Genomic DNA, 25,486 nt, shown 5'->3' on the forward strand with positions numbered 1-25,486 from the left:
GTTAATTTTAAAATTCATATATTCTCGTTTTTCTCTACCGTTCTTCTTTAATATTTTTAGCATTTATCGAAACTATTTAAAAAAAATTAATTTATATATTATTTTTAATCATTTTATATATATAACAAATTCGAAATATTTATTTTTGAAACATATAAATTGTTATATTATATTGCCAGCGCTCTATAGCTTAATTAAGAGCTTATTATTTATGTTATTTATCTTCTTTCTCTTAAATGGAATACAAAATATTTAAAGCTTTTAATTTTTTGCGTACTTTTGAGCATATTTATTTATATTGTTTTCTTAATATTAATATTTGTTTTTTCCCCCTTTTTTTTTTTTAGCGATTATCTCATTAAAAAGCATTTTGTATGCATTTGAATGTTTTGTGCGCAGCAGAAGCAACAACTAAAAATATTGTGAATGCCCGAGCTGCGCGAAACTTTTAGCCGGAGCCCAGCCCGCTTTTGTGTGGATGGACAGACTGACAGACTGACGGGCTGACAGACTGACGGGCTGACAGACTGTTACACTAAATGAAAACAAAAAGTAAAGAAAGCAAAAGAACAAAAAGTGAAAGAAACAAAACAACAGACAATTTCATGTTTCATTTTATACCCTGCGAAAGTTGGGTAGAGCGGGTATACTGGTGATGTATACATACATGTATATGTATCTATAGATTATAGAATCGATATTGATGCATATATCGTCATTATCTATATTCAAGCGAAATTCCACTTCATGTTTCTTTCTTTCAATTAGACAGCATGGGGTATCTTCTAGCTGTGCATTCTCTACCGCCTGCAGCGAAAACAAACTGAATACAAGTTGTTGTTGTTGTTGTTGTTGCTGCAGTATTTTTGTTGTATGTCTGGCGCAATTTCAAAGTCACAATTGCGTTGACATTCAGCACAAAGCTGCACGCTGAGTGAGACGGAGAGAGAGCGAGCGAGAGGGGAGAGACAGAGAGTAGAGAGACGTAGAGGCAGCAGTAGAGTTCCCGTAGTCTGTTATACACATGCAAAAAAAAAAAAAAGAAATCAAATTAATTGCAAATTTGCTGCAGCAAAATGCGGGCTTTCTACCATTTTTTCCGTTTGCTGTTTTTTTTTAATGGGTAAAACTTGTGCCTATTGAAATTGTGTAGATAGGGTATATATATCCGATAAGAACTGATGCTAAACAATATATAAACTATAAGCTAGGGAACTATGGAAGGGTCTTCAGCTAGCCATTTGCTTGCTTTCGCCTTATACTTGCATCCTATCTATATTAATATTTATTCAATTATTTGTATAAATGTTTATATATTTACATACAATTTAACTGAAAACCCCTTCGTTAATGCGCATCAACGCCAACCATAGCAGCCATAGCAGATAAATGCCTTACCAACAACAGCAACAACAACAACAACTGTGAAAGCAGACAAAACGACGTCAACGTCAACGTCGCGACGTCGACGTCGCTGCTCTGGTAAACGACTTCGATGTCTTCATTTCAAGTTCAAGTTCAAGATAAATTTGTATTTTATTTTATTTTAGCTGCCTTTTTTTTGCTTTTCTTTTTACGCTGCTTTTTACATGCCCCCCCACACATACACACACACACACACAGATACAAAAGTCACTGTGTATGTATGTGTGAGTGCCTCACTTTATATGCATAAATATTTTCATTCAAAGTCAACGTCGAGCGCTGAACAAAGTGAAGTGAAGTTTGTTTCGTTTCTTAATTGTTGGCTTTTTAAATGATTTTCTTTTTTTTAGGCCACGCTTTTCCACATGATGTAAATGAAGCAGAGAATAAAAATATATGCAAACATATATACATATATATAATGATAATAACGTGATATAAGGCGCTTTGTTGTGTGTGAAGTTGAAGTTTATTAAACGTGAAAAGCTGCGGATAAATTTACTGTATTAGTGTTGAAAATTCTATTTTTCTTTTTAGTAGAATTAATTTTGATTGCTATGTATTCAATATGAATATATATGTACATATATTGAAGAGGCTTTTATTGCGTGCTGCGTATATTTAGGTATTTTTAAAATCTATATTTTATTTATTAATTAATTATTTTGTAATTTATAATATATTTATTTTATTTCTAAAAAATATTTTAAAAGTACATATGTACATATTTTTCTATATAAAAAAAAATATATATATATAATATAAAAAATATGTATAATATTTGTATATATGTATAACTAATTTAAAAATTTAATCATTTTGCAGAATATTTTCAGCAGCTGCTTGCGCACTAATTTATGACAAATGCAATTTGTCGCTGCCTAGCTAACACCCACAACATACACACACGTACACTCTTCCTCACACACACACATACATACATATATATATCTACACTTTCATTTGGCTGCCAAAATGTCATAACTTTCGCTTTCTTCGAGCGTCGCCAGCCAAAATTTGGGACTCGAAAAAGAGTTTGCGTCGCATTGCCAAGTTGTTGCACGCAATCAGCAGCAGCGCAGCAACAGCAACAGCAACAGCGACAACAGCAGCAGTAACAACAACAACAACAGCTGCTATAATAAATATGTTTCAAGCACAAAAGACGCGAGCTCAGAGCTAAAAGTAAAAGCAAAATTTGTGACGCATTTGCTTAGGTTTTTTTTTTTTTTTTTTTTTTTTTTTTTGCATTGCATTAAAGTCATATGTGTACATATATGTGTGTATATAAATTTATATATGATGCATATATACACATATATGTATAATATACACATATAAAGCCATGCAACTCCATAAAACTAACAAGAAATAATTTGAAGTATTTCCTTTTATTTTGTTCATTTTGCTTCTTTTTTTTTTTTTTTTTTTTTGCATGCGTCACACACTCGTTTTGTTATTGCTTCCTCTTCATCTTCCTCTTCTTTCTTCTGAAATATTTGTCAAAGAAATATGTGCTTTATATGCCATATATTGTTTATAATAAATTTAATTTCAATTGTTTTTATAAACATTTGACATTTGGCGTCATTCGTGGGCGACTTTTTGCGTGACAATAGAAACTGCCTTTGTTTGCATTAAACGTTACTTTTTCAAGTGTTGAAAAACGCTATCAAGTGCTATGCAATTATGGTGTTGCAAGTTGTATTAATATGATGAGTTTTAATTTTTAATTTAATAATTGTTAACCTTCATTAACATTGGTTTTCTAATTTGGCTTTTGTTTAAGTGTTGTAAAATACTAGTAAATGTAATTATAGTGTTGTAAGTTAACGAAATACTAAAAGATTCATGGTTAGCTTTCTGCTGCCGAAAAATTTATGTTTCATTTATAAGGGGGCTTTTGTAAATTTGTGTTCTAGCGTCTTTGGGCTGCTTATAGTGTTGAAAAATGCATTTATAGAGTTGTGCTTTATCACTTTATTTTCAAAATGCAGTTTAATCTACTTACTTTTATCATAAATATATTTTCTTGCATGCTTAAACTATGATATTGATTCTCTATAGATATATATATATTTATGTATATATGTGTATGTACATATATTGCCAATATCCAGTTTACACATCCATTAAAAATCTTTACTCCAAATGAAACTCAATTTCGCATTCTTGTGAGTCACAGCGAATTTGAACAAATCCCTTAAACAACCAAACCTTTTAACCTAAGCCACTCTATTGATGGGTCGCCCACACACACACACACACACACGCACACTTACTCACACTCGCACACATATGGAAAACTAAAACCTTTTATCAAAGATAAATAAAATGACTGCAGCAGCAAAAAGCAAACAATTGAAACGAGCCAAGGCGAGGCGCGGCGCGGCGAGGGGAGACGAGGCGCAACCAGACCAGACAGACGCTTCGTTAGGGAATTTGTTTTAGCTGAGCTGGGCGTTGCATGCGACAGATGCAGTTGCCCCATGGGCAATGCTCGACTAGCAGATACCCTGGTCCTTCATATAAAGGCTAATGAGTGCATATAAGTGCTCGAAATGAATAAGATTTAAGATATTCAAGAGCTTAGTTCTATAAGATGATATTGCTCGACTACTAGATACCCTGTAGACAAGAACAGCAACTACTCATACAAGAAATTGTATTTGCAGACTATAATTGAAATTCAAGTTATTTTTGAAAATGTTTCCGACTTGTAGATACCCTGTAAAATACTACATAACGTTGTGTGAGTCCTCCAGCTACATATTGAACTAATGTCAGACTGGATATACTGTAAAGTATCTCATTCAAGCAAGAATTAAAACTGATTGACATTAATATACCCTGCATATACAGTGGTCTAACGCTAAGCATAGAAGAGTCCCTTTAGCTAGTTTCCTCAACTATAACACCTATAAGAAAACGCACTATCAATCACACTAATCTGCATAGCCTACCCCAGCTCACTTCGACTACAGCCTACAGGGTATACTGCTATGGCAAAACATATTCACATAGCACAGGCGCCATATGCAGAATGCAGAGCCAAAAGCACGAAAATATGTAGCCGAGGCTGCAGAGAGCCGGGGGCAGAAGTGTGTCTGCCAGGCTGCCACTGCAGTTGAAAGTAAAATAAATTAAAATATTTTTATCTACACTCGTGCACGTCGTGGCATGCAACAACCCCCAAAGCCAGCAGCGCCAGCAGTTGCCACAGCTGTGAGCTGTGAGCCGTGCGCTGTGCTGTGGCAAAAGTTTTTCCAAGCGTTCGCATTTTCCTCCACTGCCTCGTTGCTAAAAGTTTTCCAGCAACCCTCAAAAAAAAAAAAAAAACAAACCAAACCAGGAAGTACACAGCGCAAATCCTACCGCCCCCCTCCCTCAAGCCCAACCAACTCCCCGAACGCTGAAAAGTATGCTATAGTTTCTGCTTGCTGCTGCACTTGGCTGCAAATTGTAAAATTGTATTATGAAATAATTGCAGCACATGCACATGCAGGGTTGCATTTGGCTAACTGTCTCGCTCTCACGCCCTCCCTCTCCCTCTCTCTCACTCTCTTACTCTGTCTCTCTAAGTTTTTCTCGTTGCTTTTTGGCGCATTGCACTGTACGAAAATGCCGCATGCAAAAAAAAGTGAAAGTTTCTGCTGCTCCTTTTTTACACGAATTCAGCGAGTGTGTGTGTGTGTGTGTGTGTGTGTGTGTGTGTGTGTGTGTGTGTGTCTATGTGTGTGTGTGTGTGTGTGTAAGGGCTGTTGCTGCCGCTCTGTTTTGGTGGTTGTGCAGTCAGCTGTCGCCCGCTGCAGTGCTTGAGGGTTGCTGCTGTGCTCTGCTGTGTTGCCTGCCATCATAATGACATGCCACAAAACTTTGCCTCGTCATCATCATCATCATCATCATCATCATGAGTAGCATCATCATCGTCATCATCAGCCGCATCAGCATGTTGCAGCTTCAACCCTGCTGAGTCGCATTTTCATTGATTTTTTTGCGGCACAGAAAAGAAAAGAAGAAACAAAAACAACAAAAATACAGGAACAAACTTACAACTGCAGTTTCTGGCTGTGTTGGTGTGCGTTGGTGTATTGGTGTAAGTGTGCGCCGCCTGCAGACAATGCGACAGACGTGGAGCTGGAAAACAACAACAACAACTTATAACTGCATTTCAAGTTGGCTTGTTGGTGTACGTTGGTGTGTATTGGTGTGTGTTGGTGTGTGTTGGTGTGTGCGCCGCCTGCAGACAATGCGACAAACGTGTAGCTAGGCAAAGGGGGCGTGGCAGTGTGAGTGCAAGGGCGTGGGGAGGGCGACAGCTAGATAGCCGACTGCCTGCATAGAAAATTCATTTAAAATTGTCAGCATGTTGGGAAGCTTTCTCTCTCTCTCTCTCTCTCTCACTCTATCTCTGTCTCCCTCTCTGTGTGTGCTGGCGTCTGGCAAGGAAATCACAGACGATAAGGAAATGAGTGAAAATTCATTTGGACAGGCAGCGACACACACACACACATAGACGTAGTACTACGTTTCTACTACTTTTTTACAACTTTCGTATGGAAAAAGTGATTTTTCGCTTTGTTTTCCGTTTGCCTGCATTCTCAATGGAGGCGCGTGCGGTTGGCTGCGGGGGCGTGCCACAGTGTTGTGCACTTGAGCAATTTATCGCATTTATTGCACAGAGAGAGGCAGAAGAAGTGGGAGAGCAATTCGACTCCCCTTTCGATTTTTTGCGCTTGACGGATTTTTCATTAGAATTTCTCTTATACTATATTCTGTTTCGTCTATTTCTTGTTTTTTCATTTTCTGGCCTGCGGCAATTTTTGTCTAGTTAATTTGTGTGATTTGCTGCATTGGCTGACAGAGACTGGAGCAGGAGCAAGCGACACTCTGGGTGGGCGTGGCTCAAGCCTGGGCCATGAATATTGTGTAGCAGATGTAGTTTATGGTCATTGGTCAATCGCATATTGCATTTGCCTTCTCTGAGAGATGGCGATAGATTGATGGATGAGCTTCCGATGGAACTCTGGCAAACACCTGCAATTGAGCACCGCCTTCGGCTATCAATCTCCGAGGGGCTAAGCGCTTTACCTCCTATGTGGATATTATCTAATATTCATATGCTTCAATGGATTTAGCTTTCTTTTTTTGCTTCTTTTCTTATTTTTTCATTTCTTTCTCAGTCCATTCCTCTGTGTGCTTGTTTCTTACTCCTCTGCTTCTCTCTATTCGAATGAATATGGTATTAGTTCTATGTATGTACATCCGTTCTATATGTCTTTCGCTTTCTCTCCCGCATATTACTCATTGCCTTTCTCTCATCTAGTTTTCAGCTCTCTCTCTCTCTCTCTCTCACGCATTCTCTCTCTGTCTAACTCCCTCAGTCTTTATTTCTCTCTCTCCTAACTCCTTTTCTTCTTCTTTTTTCTTCCTTTTCCCTCTGTATCACACTTGCACTCTCTCTCTCTCTCTCTCTCTGATCTTCCGTCTCTCTCTACATATCCGGTTGCTTCTATGCTAGTTGCCTTCTGTCGTCTTTCATTTCTATTCTTTTCTTTTCATTTCTTTTCTTTTCTTTCCTCTCTTTTCTGCACTATTTACGTTTTCTATCGATCTCTGTTTCCCTATCCCCTTTATTACATATTCTATCACGCTCAATCTATCTCAATCTTTCATTTCATTCTATATTTTTTCTCGCTTTCAGAACTATTTAATTAAATTCTTCATTTTCATATCCTCAAATGTTTTGCTGCACTGCAAAAAGCATTCTCTGTCTTTGCTTAAAGTTTTTCCCAATGCATTTCCCAACATTTGCCGTTTGCATTTACAATTAAGCTAGGCTAAAAATGATTTTACCTCGCACCATAGAGAAAAGCCCTGACACATGCATTCTCCATTTTCCATTTCCGGCTGATAACGGAATATTCATTTATGCTCAGCAAAAACTGCAATGGAGCTTAGCAGAGAGAAAGAGACAGGGCGAAGGAGCGGGAGCAAAAGTAGAGGCTTTCTAGAGGACTCTAAAATAAATTGAAATGGCAAATAAATCCCCCAATGCATTGATGATTTATTTATGCTGCAAAAAGCTGCAGTAAAAACAACAAACAACAACAAAAAACTGTTAGCGAGCACAAATTTCTGCATTTCCACTTTATCGCAAAATTTATTTATCAAAAAAAGTTTTTTGTTCGCCGCCTTTGCCAAAATAAACAATAAAAGCAACAACAACAACTAGTCCAAAGTATTAATGGAATATTGCCGAAAATTCTGCAGAAAAGCGCATGCAAACAAAAAAAACACACACACTCACACATACACACTCACACACGGAGAGACGTACACAAATTACAAAAGCAAACAAAAAAGGAGAAAAAAACAGGCGACGGCGCTTAAAATCCAGACACAAATTTCAGAGGAAAATCGTATGCGAAAGTTGACGTATGGCAGGCGGGCATGCCCGACTAGCAGTCACCTTGTATAGCAACAAGATTTGAAATTTTTAATATTTCTCCTGATTTTTGGATATACATACATTTCGAATATATTCAACTTAACAGATCTAACTGAAACTTCCAGAGCTTAAATCATTTTCGTTTAGGTCCTATTGATCTATTAATTTTATTAATGACAGAAGTTTATTTTTAAAAAATTTTTATTATTGTAATATGTATCTTGAAACATGTTAATAAATTTTAAATGATTAATGTTTAAAAATTATTAATCTTATTATTAACAATAAATGATCATTATAATATTAAGAAAATATAAATAAATTACATTATTTATTACATTCCAATTTCAATACTTTTATTTATCAAACTTTATCTAAATATATGGCAGTCCTAGTCATAAGCTAATATACCCCCATCAAGCCATTTGCATTGATTGCAGGGTAGAAAATGTTATTTTATGCTGTTGCTGCAGTTTGCGGATTGTGTTTGGACTGCAGCAGGGCTGGCGAGAGTGCGGCAGGGGGCGGTAGGTAGAGCCGGCTGGCTGGGAGGCGTGACACTGCAGCACTTTCCAGCCACGCCCACTTTTTCAGTTTGTGCAACTTTTTTTGGGCGGCATGCGAAGCGCAGAAGAAGGCAAATATCGAAATTATATTAGCGGCAGAGCAGAGCGGAAATGGATGAGAAACAGGAAGCAAAAGAGCAAGAAAAAAATGTGTGTGTGTGTGTGTGTGTGTGTGGAGAGCGGTAAAGGAATTAGTGGAATAGTAGAGAGAAGAGTGGCCAAAGTGTGAAAGGTGGAAGAATAGTGGAGGAGCAAATGTGAAGCGGGAATATAGAGATAGATAAAATAGGTGGAATAGTGGAAATTGAGTGAAATGGTAGAAAAAGAGCGGAGAATGGAAGAAGAATGTGAAACAGTGAAATGGAACAGTGCAGTGGAATATGGATGAAATAGTAGTAGAAGAGAAGAGTAATTACAACTGGACTGGAAACTGGAACTGGAATAGTGCAAACGAGAGAAATGGTAGGAACAGAGTGGAAATGTGAATTAATAATGGAATTGTACGAATTAAATGGCTAAAAGTGGGAAGTGGAGAAATACATATGTGGAATAGTGGAAGAGAAGAGGAAAAGGAATGGAAATGGCAGCTAGAGACTGGAACAACTGGACGGGAAACTGAGGGAATAGTAGAAATGTGGAGTGAAATAGAGATGAAGCTCGTGGAAGTGATTAAAGTTACGGTGAAACCTTGAAGAGGAGTGAACAATGCAGAAAACTTTTAAAATCGCAGAGGAGTAATATAATATACGAATGAAATAATGGAAACTGGAAAGCAACTGAGGACTAAGGATAAAACTAATGCTAGTTCTAAGGGAATACTAAGCGTAATACAACGTTAAATCCATATCCCAATTCAAAACATTAATCGAGATGATATCAAAGGTTCCTAAATGGGTAGTATCCATATACCAAAAAGAAGCAAGCCTCAAGTTTTGTATTTTAGTACATATATCGATCATGATATATCGATAGTCTACTATATATTCGACTACATATTGTCTAGTAGTTAGGGTATACAAACAGTTTGTGCTCTATTCGACGATTATGCGATATGCAAAAGGCTGTTTGTTGTTGTTGTTCTTCCTGGTGCTTGCATAGTGAAGTGGGCGCACATTCGAGTGGGCGGGGCATGTAGATTGGCATGGACATGCAATAAAGCGCCAGCTGAATGGGTTAGCTGCGTCTGACTAGCAGAGCAATGCGGGCGACGCGTCGGCAACGGCAGAAACTGAAGCAGAGGCTGAAGCACAGATGGATGCAGAGGCGCAGACTGAGAGGGCGGGCAGAGGCTGTATCCAAATTAAACTTCATCATCGGCAACACAACGAAAAACGGAGGCAAACAAACAAAGCGAACCGCAAAGGCAGTGCCTGGCTAGGGGTAGGGAGGGGGCGTGGCTAGGGCGTTTGCTAGCTGGTTGTTGGGTGTTGTGTTTTCTCTCCCATTTTTGTAGGTAAAAATTGCATAGAACAGAAATTTCATGTTGTTGTTGTTTGTGCTTTTTTAGCCAGCTGCAGAAATTGGCAGGAGTCGGGGCAAAAAAAGCACAGCAAAAGAAATCAGAAATTATTGTAGATTGCAGGCAAAAGGGACACACACACACACACACACACACATAGAAAATGTCTGACCAGCATGCAACCGAGGCCAGGACACAGAGTCCTGGCTAGGCAAAAAATAAAAAAACACAGGACAGCAGACGGACATAGGAAAACGAGAGAGAGAGAGGAAACGGCGTAAAAGAAGAAGAAGAAGCAAGTGAAGTGCATAAATGGATTTTATAACGTCCAATGCTAAAGTAAATTTATGCTTTTTAATGCAATTGCAGGACGAACCAGACCGTAAGTGGGCGGCTGTGGAGCGGGCGTGGCAGACACGCTTCGCTTGGCCCAGAAGGGTTCACAGAAAGGCACAGGAGGAGGGCAGGGACGGTGGGCGGAGGGCGGGCGGCGCTCAATGCAATCCGCAGTCGGCGCCTCGAGCGTTCAGACAAAGTGACATTTGTCGTTAATTGCAAAATTTATGGCCGGAAATCGGGGGTAACGGTAATGGTAAATACCATTAGGCCATGCTAGAAAAATGTTTTAAGAAGGCAACAGAAAAAAAAAATAGATTTTCTTTTATATGAATAACAACTTACGTGCTAGCTAGACGGCCTAATTAGCTGGGCCTATACAAAGCGTTTGCTTACCTGAAATAAATTGTTGAGAAGAGAAAAAAAGAGAAGCAATTTAGTATAATTAATTTGGCAAGAAATATTAATGAGAGTTCAGATGTATATGTAAATAAATAATAATATGATAGAAATTCGGAATATTAAGAAAAGTTGATGGATTTATATGTATTTAGACTTAAGAGTAGATCATTTTAGATGTGTTAAGAATATATGTAGTCCATAAAAATTTCGAGTTGCGTTTTAAGCCTCTTACTTGATGATTATTAATACTAAAAGTCTCTAGGAAGTTTTTTGTAATGACTGAAATAGAGCGCTACCCTGTAGAGCTCTTAAATAGTTGCTTAAAGTTTCCCAGCCTTATCTATTTATTTAACATCTACCTATAATGTTTATTTATTATTATTATAGCTTTAAGGTATATCATTTACTAGCTCCAGGAAAAAATGATTCAACTAAATTTTATTGTTTATAAATTTCGCTAAAAAATTAATTTACATTTATCTCAAATATGTCTTATGGATATGAATCGATATACATAAATATACATTTATTTTAATAATACCTAAATAACGTATAGTATATTACAAGCCCTACAGACCTAACAATCCTCCCCTTGCCTATGCTGCTTCTATTACTTCCTCATTTAATTAGAATTAAGTAATATTTTTTAATTCAAAATTCAACTTTGCATTTTCATATGCAGCGACTGGAAGAAAAGACGTCAAGGCACAGCTTGACGTGGCGGAAAAGGGCAGCCAGCCACAACAGGGTTCAACTCTTGGCAGTCAAGTAAAGAGTGCAGTTAACGCATCTCTGGCTCCAGGCCCCAGCTCACCGGCCCCCTGCTCAGATTGCCCCATTCCAGTCATTTTTTGGGTCACTTTGCGCTCGGCTGGCCGAAAAGTCAAAGGCAAAAGTTGGCTGCTTCATACGCTTCGTTGCCTAATTTCGCTTGTAAGTCACACTTGCACACAAAGGTGAGCGATGTGAGGGGACGGACAGGTAGGCAAGTCTACCTTTACCTCCAACTATAGCAATGCATTTTCTATTGTTGTTGCTGCTTCTTCTTCTTGGTCTTCCAGCATAAACAACTGCTTGGCTAAGCCGCCTAATTTATGCATTTTTCTCAGGCTTTGCGTTCTGCGTGGTTGGCTTTCGGCTGCCACGCCCCCACGCCATCATCAGTTGAGGTGTTTGCATTTACAGCACAACGTGAAACCAAATGCAATACGAAATAGTCGAAATTCGTGTTCAAGTTGGATTTTCCAACTGGCATCCAATTCGAATTAATTCAAACTGCAATTCTGATTGGACTCACAGTGTGAATGCGGCCATAAAAAACTGGACACTAGACTGCACTCACGTGCATTTTATGACTGTGATTTACACAGCCGACAAGAGCAAGAGAGGGAGGGGAGAAAGACCTTATGTAGAGTTAGTTAAACAGAGCAGTGCGGCATGTGAGTGAGAGACAGAGATGGCATCTTGGTAACCATGAAATTGAATTGCTACTTTGAAGTGCACTCAACGTCGAACCTCGCGTCGCACTCGATGGAGACAGAGCGCGAAACAGCGACAGTGGAGCGCATGGGGAGGGGGGCAGCTAACGGGTTGGGGGTTAAATGCACACATGGCTGCACGGCTGATAGACAGGCCGAAAAACACAGGGGCTACTGCTGTTGGCCACCCAGTTACCCACCTCTAATTACCAAATGCAAGTGCACAGCGTTGTTAGGAGCAGTTGAAGGGCAGAGCAAGCGGAGAGGCGAGGTGGGATCAGGGGTATGCAAGCTGAAGTGTTCATTAGAGAGCTAAGAAAAATCAACACAAAAAACCATCGTATGTGTAGAGTAGCGTAAATCGAGTTTTAAATGGGAAAACAAGTGCAAAGGGGACGGAGAGAAGGCTTAAAAAACCATACCAAAGGAAAAGCATTGGCTATGAGATCATTAATACTTACATATGTATGTACATATGTATATGAATAGCATATATAGAACAATAAAGCAATAGAATATGTAAGGATAAGAAAAGACCTACAAAACACAACTTTACTTTAGATATACAGATATTCTCTCTATATTTCATTTATGCCTACATTACACCAAACATAAATTCACCTTACTTAGATTTCAGCTCTCATATTTTCCCAAACAATTGCTCAGCTGTTAAAATTACTTATTTCCCATCGAATAAAAGTATTTGCTGCATAGCCTGAAGAAGTACACGAAGTAGAAGAAGAAGAAGCAGAAACACACGCGTAACCAAGCCCGCAATTAAGCGCAGCTACCCAAACTCTCAGTCTCAGTCTCTCACTCTCTATGCCTCTTTCCTGCCGTGCTAACGGTAAATGCTGCATATGTGCGCGGCTTGCGTGTTGTTTTTTTTTTTTTTTTTTTTCGGGAACCCCTTTTCGCTTGCACAGCGCACCCTCTTCCCCTCTCACTCACTCACTCTCTCTCTTACTCACTCGCTCACTTGCTTGCCTTTGTTTTAACGGAAGCTGTTGCTGTTGTTTTTATGCTTTCTTAATTTCCTTAACAATTCTTCTTTGTGCTTTTTGTGCTGCTTCCACTTCTGTTCGCATAACTGCGACGAGTGCACTTCAAACGTCTTTGCTTCACTTACGCCGCCCAAAAAGGGTAATGCGAGTGAGCGAGAAAGCAGACTCAAAAGCAAAGGCATAATATAAAAATCAAACGGCATATGAAAATAAGTATGTATGTATAGAAGCATCGCCCATGTGACACACACACACACAATGCCTATGTTGATGTTGACGTCGCGACGCTGGCGCTAGAAGATTGCCGCAATTTAACAGAAAAAGAAGAGGAGGCAGAGGCAGAATTGAGTGTGTTTAACATGAGTATATGTATGGAATTATACTTGACTTAATTAGCTGTTATTAAAAACAAATTGAGAGGAACAACAAAACAAAGCAAAGGGTTCCACCAAACAATTAAATAAACATTTCTCTTCACTTCGAACAGATTTTCATTGACAAGAAGTTGCAGCGTGTAAAATGTGAGATAATATAATGAGATAGGTATAAATAGCTGCATGCATATACATACATACATATATACATACATGCATGTTTGTATGTATATTTATATTTTAAGTTGCGCTGCACAAAGTCAGGAAGTTGGCTCAAGCTACATATAAATGAAATAAAATGAACATTCGGCTACTACACTTGATTGGCTGCGGCGATCCGCATGGTGATCTCTACACAGACTGCAAAAGCTTTCGCATAGTGTGTGCGTGCTCAAAAGCTCCATCAAATAGTGCGTGTGCGCGAGCGTAAGCGTTGAAGCTTTTGCATTTGACGAGGCAACAGCGACTGAGAGATAGAGTGAGAGCGAAATATGTAGGCCTATGCTTACTGAATTTCGTTTCTTTTTCGCTCTCTTTGTATTTGGCACTAGCTGGCGACGAAGCCATTTTTAGATTTCCTTAGTGCTAGTTGCGTATGTTGTTGTTGCTGTAGGGCACTGCTAGTTGTTGTTGCTGTTGTGTTTGCAGTTCGAGCTTTTTTTTAGTGCTGTTGCTGCTGCTGCTGTTGTTGTTATTGTTATTTTCGTTGACGTGTATATGTATTTAGTGCGCGTGAATGTCATTTATACAGCAACAAAAGCTTTTCGGCTGCAAAATGTTGCGCGTGTATGCGTCTGTGTGTATTTCTGTGTGCTTAAACGTCTGAGTGTGTTTGTGTGCGTCTACGCACATTTTTAATTATGTTGTGCGAGCTCAAGGTTTTTTTTTTTTTTGAAATTTTTTTTTGTTGCTGTGCAGGCGTTGGCGATAGAGCGTAGCGGTCGCCGCTTGCCCCCGACCCTAAAGTTCCCTCTCCCTTCCTCTCTCTCTCACTTGAGCGCTATATATTCACTTGCGGCCAATTTTAATTGTAGGCCGCAATAATTTAGATGCGACTCCGACACAATCTACAAATAACTCAATAGCAAAAACAGGAAAAATGCGTAACACATAAAAAATTTTTTTTGCGCTGCGTTTGCACATATACACTCACATGCATATGTACATATATTTAAATGTATATGTATATATTTATTGTATTTATATAATTTATTTTGCTATATAATAGCATTATATACAAGCTTCGCCCTCCATATTCATGCGTATGTGGGAGAGAGAGAGATATATAGAGTTCTAGTTATGCTATATAGCATATGCACACACATACATATATATACATGTATGTTTGTGTATTATCTGCGCTTTTTGGTGTTGTAATTGACATGAAATTGACAAATTGTTGTTGCTTGTTGCTTCTACGAATTTATTGAACAATAACAAAAAGCACCCATTGAAGGTTATTTTCTGATTTTACAGAATATATTTTTGGTTACATTTTATGAGATTACTTTTTGGATTAGCATAAATTAGCATATTTTAATGCTAAAGTCATATGTATCTCTCTTAAAGATGTTAAGTTTACAGCATTGGAGATTAATTTTTTATTCAAAGCAGTTTTAATAATAATGCATTTTAGAATTAATCCACTTATTATTTTTGAGCCTAATTAACAAATTGTATAAACATAAATACATATTTCTAATGCCATATTTTTCGATATTTCTTTTTCATTAAGTTTTTGAAGTTAGTTGAGAAGAAATATGCATATAAGTTTCAAAAAAAGTAGGTTTACTTTTATTACTTTCACTCCCCCTCTCTCTATGCTGCCCTTTTCTCTGACTCACTGCATGTTTGCATGTTTTAAAGGTTTTCTCAAACTAACACGCTGTAAAAATAATTTCATCTACTAATTTATGCGCAATATTACGGCCATGTTTTATGGCCTATAAAAACAAAAAAACGAAAAGAATGTGCGACACGCATCAAGTCAGGATTTGCACTGCAAAACTATATGGATATAGACACACATTCGCATACATTTATAAAATGTAACTTGTCATAAAATAATGCGAAATCACCGAGTTTTTTATGTGCTGCTAATTAAGCTTATCAAAAACGCAAGACAAATTCATTATAAAAGCAAAAAGGGAAGAAAAAAAAGCAAACAAGAAACAGAAAACAAATATTTTTAGTTCATATTATTTAAGTACAGTGAAAACCTGTCAGTGTCGTTCGTTTTGAATTTGTTTTTCTCCATTGTTTGGTCTATAGGCCTAAAGCACATATGCATGTATACAGACAAATGCTATCTGTATACTGTGTGTAGGTGTGAATGTAGAGTTGTCTATGTGTGTCTGTGCATGTGATATGTACACACCGTCAGATATGGCGGAGCCTATGTGCAATGCTTTGGCAAAACTATTCGTTCGCAGTTATTCCCCAGCTGCTGCTAATTGCCAGTTGCCTTTTGCTCCACTTCGCAATAGCGCACACACTCGCACTCACACTCGCCGTCAGTCAGTCGCTCTCACTCGCTCGCATATATTGGCAAATGTGCGCTGGCAAAAAGTTTTGCATGCATTCAATACATAGCGTAGAGTTGCGTTGTGTAGAGTAAGCAAAGCGCCCTCTCCAAGTGGGCGTGTGTGTGTTTGTGCCTGTGCGCTGTCCACGTATGGGTGTGTGTATGAGCAAAATAGAAAACGCATTTCATGGGCGTTGTTAGTCAGTTGCGTTGCTGGGCTCGCACAGATGAGGCCCAAGCATGGCACGCCACTGTGCTGTCTGTCATTTCGCAAGAGCGGAGAGCGGCAAAATCTACAAATGTGCAGTTACGCATACACGTACATATGTATGCTCTCTCGCATGCTGGGCTTATGTAGAGCGTCGATTATTAATTACTCAGCATTTGTTTACAGTGCTAAGCAAATTTATGAGCCACTTGAAGGAATTGCGGCGTAAAGAAAAAACTTCAACTCTAAACAACAACAAGCTCTCATTACAATGGCTTTGCGTATTTTTGGAAAGTGCATACGCAGCGGCCAATTGCAGTGAGAGCGGCTAGAGCGTGAGCGAGACAGAGACAGATTGATTGCCTGTCACTCTAGTGCTATGTCAACAGTTGAAACAACTGTAATAACAACTGCGCTTCGGTTAAAGCTATTGACGGGTTTTGTTGTTATTGCTGTTATGTTGAATCGCTTTTCTTGGTAGGCGACACATTAAAATTCAAGCAACTGCAGTGGCAGGTCATAAAATGCCACAATTATTAAAGCAGCCGCTGCAGACGCAACACGAGACGCAGAACAAGAAGAAGAAGACGAAGCACACGAAACAGCTCTAATGAGTGCACGCAGCATAATGGAAGGGGGAGAAAAAGAACAATACGCACACAACTGCATAGGCGCAGCAACTGCGACGCACTTTGCGTAACTGCGAACGACGACAACAACAACAACAACAACAACAGCAGCAGCAGCATTGCATTGCGTTAGCTCAGAAAGCCGCGCAGTCTGCGACGCACATTGCGTGAGCGTGCGAGAGAGCGAGATAGACAGCAGACAGACAGGGTGGTTGGGGTAGGGAGCTTTGTGTATTCTAGGAAGCCGAACGATTGCGCAATGCGTGTGAGCGAGTCAGCAACACTGAAAGGTTGAGAGGCCAGACTAAACTAAAACGCACTTCCGACAAGTGAAAATGCAACAAGAAAAAAAAACACAATAGCAAATGGTAGAGTAAAGAAAGAAAACAGTAAAAACGAAGCACACGTAAAACAAAGGTTGAAAATAACCAAATTGTTGTTGCATTTAATTAAATGCGGAAGGCCCACTACAGCAACAGCAACGGCAACGGCAACTACATTTAAGCGCACGCAGCAAGCAACAATAGAGCGAGAGCGAGAGAGAGAGAGAGAGAGGGGAAGGAGAACAGCAGCAGTACGTACAACGCACAAAAATTTGGAACGCGCTGCGCTTAAAGTAGGTCAAAGCGGCAGCGACGCTGGCGTCAATGCCGCGAGGGGGTTGCGTGTTAGCAGCGACGACAACGACAGCGGCGACTGCGACGCAGCAGCAGCAGCAGCAGCAATATAAGAAAAGTTTAATTTATGCAAAGAAAAAAATTGAATGTGTTGCGTATGTTTGCATGTGTGTGTGTGCTTGTATTGATATGTATGTACGTGTATGTGTGTGTGTGTGTGTGTGTGTGTGTGTGACTTTTGCTTTTCTTCAGTTGTCGCCTAATTGTTATTAATATGCAACGCTGACGCTCATAAATCATATACAAAACAAAAAGTGCGTAGAAAATAATAAGCAAACACAATTTTTAAGCCTTTTCCCTCTCATACATTTCTTTGCATAAATTATAATTGTGCGTAATTATTATAATAATTAAATGCGTTGTGCGTCTGCAAAATGTTTGCAAATGTTTGTAGCATAAAAAGATACAAATAAGAAGAGGAAAAAAAAAAAAACTTTCGAAAAAATGTTTACTTGGTTTTAACTAAGTGTGACAATATTTTGTTGTACTAATGGTGAGGGAGGGGGCGGTGGGTCGTTGTCAAGGGGAGTGCCCAGTGTTGGTTTAGTGTTGTGTAAGTGAAAATGCGCTGCGCAATTAACATAAATATTGAATGACATTGCTTGGAGGTTAGGCCCAAGACAGAAAGTGCTTCCAGCGCCATGTGGAGAGTTAAAAAGTGGAGAGTTGTGCGAACCGCCAAATGGGAAGTGTATTCTTATAGCCAACTGAAGTTTTGAGTTTAGCTAAAATGCAGCAGAGGAGAGTAAAGTGGAGAGTTAGAGTGGAGAGTAGCAGAAAGCAACAAGTTGCAGAGCGTTTGTAGAGTGAAGTAGAGAAGAAGAATGTAGAGTAGATGAGTCGAGTTCGGAATAAATGAAGAGTGGAGATATACATATGTATGTAGCTAGTCGGAGAGTCGATTCTTTACAAGATTTGTTGTGTAGAGTTGTAGTGTAGAGTAAATATAATATAGATCTTTAATTAGATCAAAGAGAACAGTTATAATTCACTGTTGGCGAATTCGATTTCAAATTAAATTTTTATTCTCCTGGATTACATTCCATAGAGAAGTAAGTGTTGGATAGCTGGCTAGTATTTTAGTGTTGCACAGTATTAGAGTTGGTATTAGCCAACATTATATCAGCATTAGCTGATATATAACACATTCTTCTCATGACATAGAAAAAAACAAATCAATAATTCAAATATTTAAATAAAATTAAAGCTCACCTTATAATCCAATTGCAAATGTTGCGTGTTAATCCAAAATTAATGTTGCCTTAGTTTTCAATCGTAAAAAATGTTTACAAATTTTGTATGAATTTTCATTCAATTACAATTTGTAATTAATTTTGTTTGTTTGCACTTCACTGCACTTAGATTAAATGTTATTTAATTTTTTTTTTACAGTTCAGTTATTATCAAAAATGTTTACCAAATATTTATATTTTTTCAATATATATATATACATATATATTTATACATAAATATGTTTTAAGCATAGATTTTTTTTCTTCTGTTTTTTTTTTTTTTGTTCTCTAAATTTTTTGTTTTGTTTTTATCGAAACGAAATTTTTATGCAAACTAACACACGCGATTTTTTTTATTTTTATTATTTTATTTATTATTTATTTACGGCTGCTTGTTGTTGTTGTTGTAGTAAATATTGCTGTTGTTGTAGTTGTTGTTGCTGTGTTTAGTATTGCGTTTTGTCCGAACCAATAATTTTGAAGAGGTTTTCCAATTTAGTTGTTGGCTTTAAATTTGTTAGCGGTTTTTGCTTGATTTCGAAATTTAGCTGATTTTTGCTTTTGTTGTTGTTTCTCGGTTTAGTTTAAAGTTACATTTAATTGATTTTGTTGTTGTGTTTCCTTTTGCTTGCTTTTTATTTAATTTTTAGCCAAATATATTTAGATTTTTTTTCAAAAAAGTTTTTTTTTGTTTTTAATTTTTTTTTCTTCTTTTTAGCCCAAATCTATAATTTGCCAATTTTGCATTTGCTTAAAGTTTGTTTAGGTTTTAAATTTTACTTTTCAGTTCATTTTTGAAATATTTTGTTGTTGTTTATTTTTGAATTGGATTTTCGCAACTTTGTTTTAGTTAGTTAAATGTTCAAAAATTGCATTTTGTTGCATGTGGCAATGTTGCATTCGCCTTTTTTCGATTTTGTGAACGTTTTTGCTGTGTGGAGACATTTTCACAGTGACATTGGAGACCTGCAACAAAAGTGGAGAATTGGATAAATATATATTAAAGAGTATAGGTATCTATATAGATTCGTAATTTTTTGTTTGTTTATTTTATATATTTTTTTAGATATATGTTGAATATATTTTTTTTACGTCTACAAAGAATATCTCTTTCTAATTCATTTTCCTAAGATTTTGATTCCTGAAATCTCAGGATCTTTTAATGCTATTGCAATAAAATTGAAGCTATATAAATAGATTGATAGTAACATAGCGAACTGAACTTAACTAGATATCAAACTATTCTATGCTCATATTTCTATAATATTTTCATTATAATCTTATATGAAATTCAACATATTTCTACACCTTCATATTTCACAGCTCTTTCTAACGACAGGAACATATATTATATATTTCACATTGCCCTTTTTTCAAAATTCTGATTAGATTTTTCAAAAATGTCAAATAAATATAATGCTTATCTGTACCCGAATGCTGTTTCCATTAATTCTTTAATCTGAAACCCGCAGATTGCAACGCATTTCGTGGCTCTGGGTTTCGTCTTTAATGTAGCTTTTAATTGAGATTGTTTCTTTTTTTTGTTAGTTGTGAAATATTTCATCGACTTCCATCAGGAAATTGTCAACGCTTATCGCTCTAAGTGCCAAATCTGTTAATAATGGGAATACTAAACAGATGCAATAGATTCAATACGCTCACTGGTTCATAGTCTGTGAGCTTTGTTTACTACATTTAAAGAATAATAATAAATTTGCCTCAATTCTACATTTTTTTTTTAACTTAAGCCATTTAAGGGCGTGATTTATACTATAATTATAGTAATATATATAATATAATAATATAAAAAAATAATAATTTCTGTAAAATGTATATCAATTTGATTAGGATATATTTTATGTTGAAATTTTGTCAAATTTCTTTATATATAATATATATATATATATATATATATTTTTTTTTTTCAATTTTTTCTAGTATTTAAAATCAGCTTAAATGCATTTAAATTTTTTATTTTCAGTCATGTATATATATTTATATTTTGAATATTTGTTTATTATTTTTGTTTGTTGGTTCTCTTTTTGTAAAGTTCTTGCAAATCTCCTTCGCGCTCTTTCTCTGTCTGTCTCTCTCTCTCTCTTTCTCTTTTATATCAAACAAGTGTATTAGCAAAGTTTTCTGTATATATCTTTTATGTAAAACTGTTATAATCCCTGCATATTGCCTTATGCACTTTAACACACACGCACACATACACATACACATACACGCACACACGTGTCTCTTGGAAGGGTTTGAAATTCAGTTCACTTTTTGGCTGTTTTGCTTTTCATGCTTCGCATCTTTTGCATAGGCTTTGTATGAAGGGCGGGCAGGGTGGTTTATTGTTTGTTATTGTTGTAGTAATTATTATTGCTGTAGTTGCTGCTGCCGTTGTTGTTGTTGTTGTTGCTTGATTAAAAATGCACAAGTTTCTTTTTGCTTTCCGCTTTTCCCATTTCCAGTTTCCAATTGCAGTTGTTGCCAAGCAACCCCATTCGGTATGCTAAAGATCACAATATGCACACACACGCACACACACGCACACACTCATAGAGTTACGCACAATTGTAATTGGTATACGCATTTATTGCATTTATAGGGGTTTTCTCCCGGAACGAGTTAAGAAACTTGTAGAGCTGCTGTCCTTGCTTCATTATTTTTGGGAAAGTATCTTAAAGATACATAAAGTGCACTTGGAGAAAACATAGGCACATATATAAAGATAATATATATTTAGAGATAAAGAGAGAGAGCTTTATATAACTGTATTCCTGCGGCGTTTTTGGCGCTCAAAAATTGCGAGTTTTTCAAAAAGTTAGTTTTTACTCAGGTTTATATATATTATTAATAATTAAATCATTAATTTTTAAACTTTATTTTATTATTTAATATAATCATGATATTTATTGATATATTTTGATTCCTTTTTCTATTTTATTTTATTTTTAAGTTTATGTTTTTTATACACATTTAATTTATAATTTGTGCTTTAAATATATTACTAAATTTTATAATTTTCACTGATTTTAATGCATTTAGAAAAATTGCAAAAATTGTTGCTTGTTTATTTAATTTATCTAAAATTTAATTGTTTTTCTTTTGTATATTTATATTTGAATTTGTTTGGTTTAATAACAATAAACAATGAATTTACCTTCAATCACTTGTCAAATACACACACACATACGTTCGCACACACACACACACACTCATGTAGGCACACACTTTGTGCACTGTAATAATTTTTGTTTTTATTTCGACTTTTTGTGTATTTTGTTTGCCGGCCTTGGGCGATATTTATCTTGTTTATGTATTTTTGTTTTAATGTGAACTAAACTTAAATAATAAATTAAAAAACAGTTAAGTTGAGGAAACTTTTGTTGTTAGGCAGCAAATATTTGGTGCACAATTTTCAAAACAATTTTCTGCCGCATTTCCGTTCGTAATAAATAAATTAATATGAATATTTTTTTGTTTTTTTCTTAAATTTTGCTTTGTAATTTTGAAATGTAATTTAGTTTTGGTTTTTGTGTATTTATTATTCTTGCTTTTTTTGTTTTTGCAGTCAGCTTCTGTTTTGCTGTTGCCGTTAGACGAGACGAGAAATGCACACAACAAACGCTGCGACTGCGAGCTGCGCACCACCGAAACCTAGCGCCGAATAACGCGAGCGTAATTCCACTTTTGCGTTTATGGCCGGCCTATCGAGGCAGAGGCAGAGGCGACGCGACGACAACGGCGACTCACACAAGCATACAACAAACTGCACGCACACACAAGCAGTGGCAGAGCCACCACCAATAGCAGCAGTAGCAGCACCAGCAGCAGTAACAGCGCAGCAGCGCAGCAACGCAACAGCTCCAAGACCGTAAGAGTAAATGGCGAACGAACGCAGCAAACCGCAGCGACAAAAAAAAACACACACACACATGCACATACACGCGCAAGCACAGGCCCGGCGTCGCGAGAGTGCGCCTATTTTGCATTGAGTGCTTTTGCTCTATGTTGCAAATGCAGAATCTGCTCACTCGCTTATGCTCTCTCTCTCTCTCTCAGCGCTGAGCGCTCTCGCAGCACAGCACGCGCTCACTCACACAAGCAGAGGCACTTGCGCAGCGGCTGTGCAATGTTTTTGCACGTTTAATCCATTTTGAATGCACGACATGCAGTGTTCAAATTGGATTTTGTTTTTTGCTGAATAACGGTAAAGACTTTAATCATTGAAATATTAAAAATATTATAATTCAGTAAAAAGCTTTTTAGCTGTAGTTGAGCTACTATTAGAGCGTTCCATGCAAGGCGCTTTATGATGTCATTGCTGCAACTTTGTGTTTTTTTCTTCCTCCTGCTTTTTCCTATTTTGTGTATGCAATGTCGCCCCTTCTCACAGGACTTCTCTCTCAGCTAGAGTTTGGGGGTGAGTTTCACTACTCTCTCTCGACTCACACTCTCACTGCGTGCAGGCAAATTGCATAAGTCGCATGAGCTAATCGCGAGTCCTTTCACAACTCCTTCGAGCGGAAAACACTACCAAAATTAGAAACTTGCTTTTTGTGGCACAGCAGGCGGCAAAGGACGAAGGGGTTGAAGGGGGAGGTTAGCTGAACTCTGATTGCATCAGCTGGCCAGGTGCAAGCAGACAAAAGTCCTCAAGTTCAAATAAAGAAATCAAACTTGATTTGCAGCAAAAGCAAAAAAAAAAAAAAAAAAAAATACAATAGAGCTCAAATTGCGTTTTGATCAACCGCTAAAAGTTGCTGACAAAAGCAAACAAACAATAAACAATAGCAAATTCTGTCTATATCTTATTGCATTTCCCACAAGTGTCCTGTAACCAACGAAACTTTAATCAACGGCTCAATTGTTTCTCATTTGAACAATCGAAAAAAGCATCAAATTGGCTGCTTTTCTTCTATTTATTTAATGTTGTTGCTCTCCAAAGTGCTCAAAGAGCGAAACATTTTGAGCGTAAGCCCAAGCAAAAAAAAAAAAACAAAAAAACTCGTTTCTCCTGCTTCCAGTGGCAAAACAAAAGCAAAAGAAACAACAACAACAAGAAGAACTTAGCATAACAATACTCAGAGCATGCGAGAGCTTGTGCTTGAGCTTTTTCGTGTTTGCGGCACTTCCCCAGCTGAGAACGCGCATGTCACTCAGAGAGCGCGCGCAAAAAAAAAAAAACAAGCTAATGCTGCCTGCCTGCACACAAAAACAATCCAAAGAACGACGAACGGAGAATGGAACAGCAAGTTTACGCAATTCAAACAAACACGTGTAGCAGCAACACGCAGTCAAGCGCAGCGTCAGCGGGCCCCCGCTCGCACACGCTCTCTTTTTTCGCTCTCACTCTCTTGCTAGCTGTGTCTGTGCGTATGTATGTGTGTGTATGTGCGTGCTTGTGCGTGCTTATGTGGCTGCTGTCGCTGCCATGTGGCCTATGAGAAATCCAATAAGAAAAGCTTCGTACGTTGGCTGCGCACACACCAATGCAGGCCATTATGCGTGTATGCATGCCTGTGCGTGCGTTCGTGTGCTGTCTGTGTGTGTATTGCGTCTTTTGGCATGGCCGCCAACATAGATGCCGACTGCGACGCTTCTGTCGTTTGCTATAGCGTTTGCAGTGAGCTGCACACACTTTACGGCAGCCCTCACACATTTTTGCTTAGCTACAGCACTTTTTGTTGCTGCTATTCTGCTGCTTCTGCTGCTGCTTCTTCTTCTTCCTCTCATGCTCTTGCTGTTGTGTTGGCTATGTACAGTTTTTGGGGCGGTTTATATACATACATATTATGTATATATATTTATACATATATACATACATATGTATGCTCCATATTTTGGCGCCAGCCATACACACACACACCCACTCGCTCGCTCGCACTGCCCATTAACGGAACGCACTTTTGCAGCTTGCGTTTGTGCCTGTGAATGTATGTGTGTGTGTGCACGCGCGTGTCTATGCGTGTGTGCGTGTGCTTTTTTTTTGTGAAATTTTAGCATTTATTTGTTATGTACTCGCACTTTGACTGCTGCTGCGCCGCTGTCGCTGCGCTGCGTAGGCCCGTTATATACACTATTTGGCAATTATGTAGCGCTATGCGTGTGTGTGTGTGACTGCCGCCGCCTAAGCAACTTTTTTGATTATGTGTGTATACTGCATTTTTTTCGCTTGTCTCTTTTTTGATCGGCGTTCGCTCGCCCCCAAAACTTCCTTGCGCAAAGCTTTTCAATTGCACAAAAACAAATGTTTCGCTTTCAGCTAGTGTGTGTGTATGTATGTGTGGGTGCGTGTGCGCGCACATACAAACGCACGCATTTATTTATTTTTTATGAAGCGCTTCGACGAATTTCTGTTGCGCTTTCAGATGAGATGATATCATTTGTTTTTGTAGCATTTGGCGCACATTAAATTTGTATATTGTACAGACATATATATTTAAATACATTTACATAGAGATACATGCATACATATATAAATGTATGTCTGTATTGTATGCATACATATATAGATGTATGTCTGTATTGGTGCCTGCAATGAGTGCGCTTTATATGCTCATTTTTATTGTTTTTTGTTTCTTCTGTCCAATATGTTTTTTGTTGCTGATTGTTGTTGATTTTACTGTCAATTGGTTTGAACCAGTTAAGCCAGCAGACAACAAACACACTTGACAATGAAATTGTTTCATATGTTGGGCTAGGAATTACATACGCATGCATG

The 25,486-nt window shown here is 37.7% G+C and overlaps 1 protein-coding gene and 1 long non-coding RNA gene across 2 annotated transcripts in view; both read right to left on the reverse strand.

Moving 5' to 3' along the window:
- The window catches only part of LOC6575873 (zinc finger protein chinmo), a 60,301-nt gene extending 41,416 nt beyond the window's left edge, over positions 1-18,885 (reverse strand). The window contains exon 1 of the mRNA XM_032728947.2: positions 18,746-18,885. The gene's annotated coding sequence lies outside the window, so the exon portion shown is untranslated. The remainder of the gene's footprint in view (positions 1-18,745) is intronic.
- Positions 18,886-19,430: 545 nt separating this feature from the next.
- LOC122757248 lies at positions 19,431-22,256 on the reverse strand. Its single transcript, XR_006357208.1, has 2 exons — positions 21,923-22,256; positions 19,431-19,731 (listed from the first exon to the last, which is right to left on the reverse strand). It is a non-coding gene; the product is annotated as an uncharacterized LOC122757248 (long non-coding RNA).
- Positions 22,257-25,486: the final 3,230 nt, after the last annotated feature.

This window comes from Drosophila mojavensis, unplaced genomic scaffold (assembly GCF_018153725.1).
Source record: "Drosophila mojavensis isolate 15081-1352.22 unplaced genomic scaffold, ASM1815372v1 contig_36, whole genome shotgun sequence".
Classification (NCBI taxonomy): domain Eukaryota; kingdom Metazoa; phylum Arthropoda; class Insecta; order Diptera; family Drosophilidae; genus Drosophila; species Drosophila mojavensis.